Here is a 7,781-nt window from a genome sequence, read left to right on the forward strand (position 1 = left end):
CCGCTGATTTCCATACGCGGTGATGGCCCCGCAGATGAGTTCCAGAGGATTCACATCAGGTGAATTTGGTAGCTGAGACATCAACATGAGTTCACTGTAATTCTCCTCGAACCACTGTAGCAAAGTTGTGGCTCCGAGAGACGGACTGCTATACTGATGCAAGATTGCCGTCGGGGAAGACATCAAGCATGAAGAGATGCAGATAGTTCGATGAGGATGGTTCGCAGTTGTCAGAGTGTCTTCGATTAGTGCCACAGGTCTCATGAAAGCGCAGAAGAATGTCTCCCATAGCGTAATACTGCTCCCACCAGCCTGGGACCGTGACGCACTGCACGTTTTGAGCCACCATTCACCTCGTTGATGACGTTTGTGGAGACGACCAGTGACTGACGAGAAGAGCCGAGACGTTTCCATTGGTCGGCGGTTGAATGCCGATGGTCCCATACCCATTGCAATTGTAACTGGGTCAACAGCATTCTGCCGGCCGAAGTGGCCGTGCGGTTAAAGGCGCTGCAGCCTGGAACCGCAAGACCGCTACGGTCGCAGGTTCGAATCCTGCCTCGGGCATGGATGTTTGTGATGTCCTTAGGTTAGTTAGGTTGAATTAGTTCTAAGTTCTAGGGGACTAATGACCTCAGCAGTTGAGTCCCATAGTGCTCAGAGCCATTTGAACCATTCAACAGCATTCTGATCTTTCGGAAGAGATGCCGCTGATCACCATCTATCCTACTTTACAGAGCAGACAAGTCTCCGAAACCCATCTTATGTGAAGAGTCGTGGACGTCCAACCATTTAGCGCCTAGAGAAGGATGCTCACGAGAATAGCACTTGAACATTCAATCAGCTTCACTGCTTTCGAGGTACTCGTTTAGAGGCTCTGCGTAAAAATAGTTTGCACCTTGTCAAAGGCGCGTCTCTCAATGGATTTTCTCAGTTAGAGCCCGTGTCTTCCATAGTGTTATCTCCGTCCGTGTCTGCTCCACTTACGTACTTTTGTTACCGCGTCAGGAGCCCGTAACGCCTCCATGCGGTACTCAACGTCACCGTGGGGAGTGGTAATAATGTTTTGGCTGATGAATATATCTTAGTTCTTTGTTTTTAAATGTCCATAATCACCGCTGTATTACACTACACTTCAGAAGTAAGATTTAGTAGATCTTTTCGTCGTCTCCATCGGAATTCTTCTAGGTGCTAGTAACCCCTTCACGTTTTCAAACGCCCTCTTTCTCAGAGATACCGTCCTTCTTATTTCTTCTGTCCGGCTTCGATTCCATGTCATTAAACTTCTCAAGTTTGTCATTAAACTTCTCAAGTTTTATTTCTTCTGTCCGGCTTCGATTCCATGTCATTAAACTTCTCAAGTATAGAGAGGATTTTATTCGTTCTGTTTTCCTTCCACGTTAACTGGAGCTTCTTTCCTGGTTATTGTCATTATTTTATCTTTCCCAAATTTTTCTTCATTCAGTACTCCTTGCTCCTATGGGAAACACAAAAGTGATAACAATAAGAAAGAAGTAACATATTCCAGAATGAAATTCTCACTCTGCAACGGAGTGTGCGCTGATTTTGAAATTTCCTGGCAGATTAAAACTGTGTAGCTCAGTTTCAAAATCAGCGCACATCCGCTGCAGAGTGAAAATTTCATTCTCGAAACATCCCCCAGGCTGTGGCTAAGCCATGTCTCCGCAGTATCCTTTCTTGCAGTAATGCTAGTCCAGCAAGTTTCGCAAGAGAACTTCTGTGAAGTTTGCAAGGTAGGAGACGAGGTACTGGCGGAAGTACAATTGTGAGGACGGGTCGTTAGTCGTGCTTGGGTAGCTCAGTTGCCGGCACGGTAGCTCAGCCTGTTCGGTCAGAGGGTTAGCTGCCCTCTGTACTAAAAAAACTGAGGGAAGGTCCCGAGTTCGAGTATCGGTCAGATACACAGTTTTAATCTGCCAGGAAGTTTGAAGTAACGTATTCTTAGGCCCTCGGTCACTATTTTTACCTAATTAACCGGGTTTCAACACTGCTAGGAGCGTCTTCCTCAGAATTCAAATTAAAGAATGGTCTATAACATGGTCACAGAATTATGACTAAAAACGTATGATACAAAGTATAAGTACAGAATCATCGTGAAAGACTGGCAGTACTTACATGTCTTTTATAAAATAAAAAATATGCCAAAAGGGCATTAGTCACAAAGATATTTAAGATAAAAAATTGTGATGGCGAGCCACTAAGGGCTGCTCGTTACTTACGCGGTTACAGGTTGCAAACAGATTGAGGTGCCCGCGTTAACAAATGCGGCCAGGTGAACATTGCACTGCAATGAGCGCGCCATCTAGTAGCCGCAGATACAATTAGGCTACTTAACATTTAAATATAGGCAGAAATGATTATAAATGAACAGTATTTGGTACATAACGGAAAGCAATGTTTGTTTGAGAGTAGCATATAAAATAAGATTCTGTCTACATCAAAGCTTATAACAGTGAGATAAAACATGAAAACATCATTATGAAAATGTAGATAGGACTGAATGAGAACTTGTAGAAAGCAATAGTGACATGAAATAGAGCCAAGAAACATTTGATAATCAGAAAACGTAGGAGTACCTTAGAAAGAAACGAACATTTCGGCAACCTGCACAAGGAGACCCGAAGTCACATATCGAGTAACGGCTTTATACCGTTGAAAACATTTTTGTTACGTGGCTGTAGATGTTCGTCAAGGATGAGGGTATCCTTTCGAGCAAGATGTTTGAAAATCTCTAATTCTTCTAGAATATCTAGTCTACGCCCTTTCTTGTCGGTGTGCAAAATGTTGCTATCGTAGATGGCTTTAGCTGAATGACCTGTAATTAGAAGATGGCCGGCAAAAGACGAATTTTTGGGGCTAGTGCCATTTTTTCTTAGCAAGTGCTCTTTATATCTGGTAGTGAAGGTCCGTCAAGTTTGTCCTTTATAGTAAGAGGAGCAAGTATCGCAGACAATTTTGTAGACACCAGAATTTTCTAAAGGGGAACGCATAGATTGTAAATTATGAATGAAGTTTTTTTTTTCAAATTGTTATTAGTAGAAAGAGCAACGCTGCAATCGTATTTCTTAGTGTCCGAGGGCTATTTTCTTTCAATTGTAACTATTCACAGTCTCTGAACGTGCAGCCACGTATAAATGTTTGTAATTTGAGTGTATGTAACAACTTTTCATCTTCACAACAATCCAGCTTTGTGATTGACATCAAATTGCCCTCAAACGCTAAAACATCCTTCACTGACTTACCTGAGAAAGAAGAGCCCAAGATACCAGCATTAGTATCTAGAATGTTTACCGATAAATTGCACGAATGTTTGTCCTCTTTCAAAGGGCCTTATCTGCCATTCCCTCAGCCATTTGATTCAGCAATGTCCCCTGACTTACTCATTGTTAAGCACGTGTATAACAACGGGCCAAAAATATAATACGACGAATATAAGGAAAAAGTAAATTTCAGAAATAGTTTTTAACGCTGTTTAATCTTTGCATCAAAGCGCGAACCATGTACGCTCGTTGCGTCACTTGCCGTAACGCTCAACCCTTCTACGTTTCCAGCAAGTTACAGATAACGATTAAGCAACTGAGTCACTATAAACCACCAAATTACATTGCGTATAACAGAGAGGACGCATACTAGCATAGATCTCTATAGTGCTCTCTCAGAACTCGCTCAAATTTCAACCAGAGTCACTTTTACAAAAATAGCACTTTGAACTCCATTTGCCAATATAACTGAACGGACATCTCTATCAGCTCAGACAGCAAACAGCCAAAACAGTCTTTCGTCACTCACCACATTCCGATATCGTTGCTGTAGGCTACCAACAACGCTTCTCAACGTTAATAACTGTTCTTAACCCAGCTATTAAACTCTGGCATGCGTCTGACGCCAGTTGTCACGGGGTAGGCAGCTCCATTAGCGTCAGGGTAGTCCTGTAGTCATTTATACTGTAAAATGTCGGGTTGACGACCCAGTATGGTGAACAGGGCTGTGGATGAAATGCACCAGTCCCCCGGCGTCCGTGTCGTTGATGTGTGTCGGCCTCAGGCAGCATGACCTGTGTCAGCGTAATACAGGTGTTTTTCCCAATAGGCAGCAAGGCAGGCGCAGTGAAGTCGCTGTGTCGACGGCCTTGCGAACGCATCTCAACGCCAGGCGTTTAGCTGACAGTAATACGAGAAAGCGCTGGACAGACAGCAGCTCCCAGCGGTAGAACAGGTGCGGGATGTTCCTGATGCGGGCTGCAAGCTCTGGACCACTTGGAGACGTCCAAGAGATGGATGATAACAACTAGGAGGAGACCCCTGTGCAACACCGACAGCATCGGGCCTAGGAGCAGACCAGAGACCGACAGCTGGCAGAGGAGGCCGTTAGTCGTAGATGAAGCACGGTGACGCACATTATATCGACGGCTGGGTTGGTGCAGTTTTCGGTGTAGGCAGCAGTCGACTAAGGGCGTGAGAGATGAGTGATTGTGCGAGTGAATGCGAGTGAGCTGGGAGTGAGTCAATGCTAGTCTTTTTATATGCTTCCTCTTCCTTGTGTGACAATTTTATTCACTTTCTCCAAATTCGTTTCTTTTAATATGCACAAGGACACTGAAAACCTCGGTGTTGAGCGCCCGTTAGCACCAAACAAACACAACCCACACGCGCGCGCACACACACACACACACACACACACACACACACACACACACACAACAATCGACTACAGATATTCGCAGGCTGGACTGGATGGTTTTTATACTCGCCCGTACTGGTTTTATCAGAGCAAGGCACCACATGTGCCGTAGACGTGACGACGAAGCGCAGTATGAGCTGACACCGCCACCACCGCTCCAGATTGGTGGCATGAACAACGCCGCCTCAGCAGGAATCTGACCGTGGCTACCGAATTTCCGAGACAGCCGTCTGGTATGCCATGGATTGTGACGTGTGCTAGGGAAGGTGGTGGCGCAACAAATCGTAGCCAATTAGTGATACCTGCACTTTTACTCAAATATAAATTTTTTTCAGCTGTAGCAATACTCGCTGCATGGTTGACGTAACCTAGAACTACTGAAATAAATGTAGATGAAAGTATTGTTTCATTCTCTGTCTGGCACAATCGGGAAATGTGCGCACAAATAACACAAGGGCGGGCATACATACCCAAGCTCTAGAAAACAAGCGGAAAGTTCGATAAGTATATTAGGTTTACGGCTCTTCTGCCTTTATCTTAGTAAACATTTTAGTTGAAATTCTGATACTTGTATCTCAACTTCGTTTTTACGGCTCTTTTTGTAGCTTAAAATAGAGAATTGTAAATTTCTGATATTTTAGAAGATTATAAGGAACGTAGTTATTGTAGCTGCAAACTTCAAAAAATTCTTTTTTACGTGTTCGGCAAAAAGTACATCTGGAGCATTAATACACAGAAAATCGTCAAACAAATTCACAAATTTAAATAGGAGAGGAGGTTGTGTTAGTTTCACATGCTGTGTCTGCTAACTTCTAAAAGAATAACTTCCTAATCCTGTGTACATCGTGCCACTGACGCCAGTTATCTTTCATAACAAAGTGTAACCATAACTTTACCAGGAACTGCCATGCGACCATAATAGAGTTGCTAATAACAACAGGGGGCGGCACTAGAGGTATCCTATGATGAGCACAGCATGACGCAAAGAAGCGTAGTTCAACTGCTTGGTCGACGATTAACTCACAACAGTGCTGCAGTGTTAGTGATGTTGATGCAAAGCAGAGCCAGTGGCAACGATAAACAGAGCTAACACTGCATTCTGTCTATAACAACACTTGCCAAAGTTGACATTTCGTCAGAAATGAACCCAATGAATTTCGCAGAGTGAGAAAGATGTGGCAGATGAAATATTAGTTTTTTCGGCAAGCTATGTCAGTGTAATGTGTGGAGTATGTTCTCGACTGTGCGGCCAGTGTATCTGAGGTGTACAATGACGCCGATAAGTGCTCAACAAGTGAAAATTATATTTAAACAGGAGTCGAACCTCGTAGTTCATCTGCCCTGTTGGACAGCGAGCCACAAACCCCGTCTCCAATGAAATATAGTAAACAACAATCGTTGTCCAGGGAGCGGGTGCTAAACATAAACAAGTACATATCATCCGCACAATGGTAAAAAAAAAACTGTTATGAATAGGTTTCGAGTGAGAAGGTATTTCGAATACGTCAGCGGCAATATGACAGTGTAGTGGATAAGAAAAGCTGCCGATATTCAAGGGAGGAAAAGCCGCACTTGTTGTAGAAACTGGTGTTTAAAGAATGCTGGATACAATTTACAGGAAGTGCGTAATAGGGACTTGCTACGTTATGCACATCAGACAGCGCGTGACATACACTACAGTGATCTCAAGAGAAGCAGTGGATGGTCGCATAATTTCAAACAACGCTACAAAATTGGAAGACGTAAGATAACGAAATTTCAAACAAAGAGTCGCCCTAGGGGGAACACAGGGAAGTGCGAAATCGGCACGAAAATTTGTATATGAGGTAAACAAACTCATCCCATCGTTCAGTAACGAATTGGTTTTCAACTCCGACAAATCGCGATTTGATGAGGAAATACATGTGAAAGGAACCCTGGAAATTAGAGGTACCAAGAGAGTTGTATCAAGATCAACTAACATCAGTGCCTTAACGGATTCGTATAAAATTATGATGACCGTTAATCTGAATGGTAAATTGGCTGGGATGTTATTTACTGCGCTGCGAGAAGTTGTAAGTGCTCTGCCCTCTGCGATGCCTTCCAGTGTGCGTGATCTTACAAGGGCAGAAGGGAAAATTTACATCACAGTAAGCAAGAGTGGGAAAGTGGGCGTAAAAGAACAACTATGGTAAGAGCATGCTTTTGCGTGATTCCTGGTCTGCGTATAAAAATCACATTCCTTTGGAGCAAACTGCGCCCCTGAAAAGTGTGTGACATTGCAGTTCATACCACCTGGAACCACTGATCAAATTCAGTCTCTGAATGCTTGTTTTTTCCGTTCCTATAAAACATATTATCGCACTGTCTGCAGCTACGGCTTAAAAGGGCACCCAGTTTCACCATTAGTTCCACAACAGACATTTTCGCATTCGATTGCATGCCATGACATTCCATCAGTTCTCATCACACAGTTACACCAATATGGCTCTACGAGTATAACCATTCCTTTAGAGTGGATACTTAGTTGAATGTGCTGTACGGTTTGTAACTCCCAAGTAGTTCTCCTTCGATGTCTATGGTGCGAATTTTGTGTTCACTGTGGCGCGTCATTTTTCATAAAATATTCATGAGGCAAGTTAATGATGTGTTTTGAAGATTTCTTAAATATCAACTGTGTCAATCTTCTGAAGTAAGATACATAAATATCATAGAAAGCTGATCTCTTTACCTTCCGTGCACTCACTTTCTGTCGCCCTCCTGAAGCACATGACGAGTTATCAGCAGCTTATATTTTTTCTGATATAACTGTTACCACAACACTTTCAACCGAGCCTTAATAAAGATGGAGCTTGCGACTTCACACCCAATGAGTTCTTTGTGAGATATTTGATATCACTTTAATTTGTTTTTGGGATACTTATGGTTTTTAGAACCTTCCACGACCGCCAGCAATATATGGGAACACACATTTCGTCCATTATTACTAACCACGTCATGTTAGACGTCAAGATGTCAGTGCCACCTCTGCTTAAAGAGCGGAGAGAACAAAGCTTTCCGTTGCGCAACCTGACCTTACCGTAGCACCTCAGGCGTTGCAC

Source organism: Schistocerca americana, chromosome 2, assembly GCF_021461395.2.
Source record: "Schistocerca americana isolate TAMUIC-IGC-003095 chromosome 2, iqSchAmer2.1, whole genome shotgun sequence".
Taxonomy (NCBI): domain Eukaryota; kingdom Metazoa; phylum Arthropoda; class Insecta; order Orthoptera; family Acrididae; genus Schistocerca; species Schistocerca americana.